This window comes from Triticum dicoccoides, chromosome 3B, assembly GCF_002162155.2.
Source record: "Triticum dicoccoides isolate Atlit2015 ecotype Zavitan chromosome 3B, WEW_v2.0, whole genome shotgun sequence".
Classification (NCBI taxonomy): domain Eukaryota; kingdom Viridiplantae; phylum Streptophyta; class Magnoliopsida; order Poales; family Poaceae; genus Triticum; species Triticum dicoccoides.
Genome location: NC_041385.1, coordinates 779,954,531 through 779,955,334, shown reverse-complemented (window position 1 = coordinate 779,955,334; position 804 = coordinate 779,954,531).

Sequence of the window (804 nt, the reverse complement as noted above, 5' to 3'; positions counted from 1 at the left end):
CGAACCCGAGAGCACGAGCCGACGCGACAAAGCCGCCATGGCCGGATCAGGCCGGTGGGTGCATCTGCGAGCGGAGGGAGTCGATCTTCACCAGACAGAGCACGCCCGCCACAACCTCGTCGCCCGCAGGACCGAGGTTGCGGTACAGCCCTCGCGGCCGCCGCTCGCCGTAGAGCCGGCGCCGCCCTCACAGCCCGGGGCCGCCGCCCCGGCATCCACCCACCACGAGCATCTCCACCAACACAGGGAGCAGCCCCGGCACCACGCCAGAACGGCGGACCAGACCACCACCACATCCACCGGGGAAGGGGGCCTGCGGCGCTCAAACACCCCAGATCCAGCCGAAGGGCAACCCCAAGAACCGGAGCAGGGGTAGCACGCCCAGGCCGAGCAGAGGGGCCACAACCCCTAGTCGTCCCCTCGCCGGTCAAGAGAAGGACCACAGGCTGCCACCAGCGCGGATCTGGAAGGAAGGCCACCATGGCGGCCAGACGGGCGGCTGGATCTCAAGCCACCCGAAGCCGGCCGGGACGGCAGCCGCCATGGCCGATGCCGCAGAGGCCAGCTCCGGGGCCGAGCACCGTGCCAGGAGAGGATGCCGGAGAGGAAGGGTCACCGTCGGGAGGAGAGATGGGGCGCAGATCCGGGCAGGGGAGCACGCAGGGACGCCCCGCCGCCGCCAGCAACCGCACGGGTGAAGCCCGGGACGGCCACCGACGACGGTGGAGGGAAGAGGAGGCGGGCGGGGGTGCCTGGCGCCGGATCTAGGGGTTCGCCCCCGTGTCGCCCAGGAGCGGACGACGC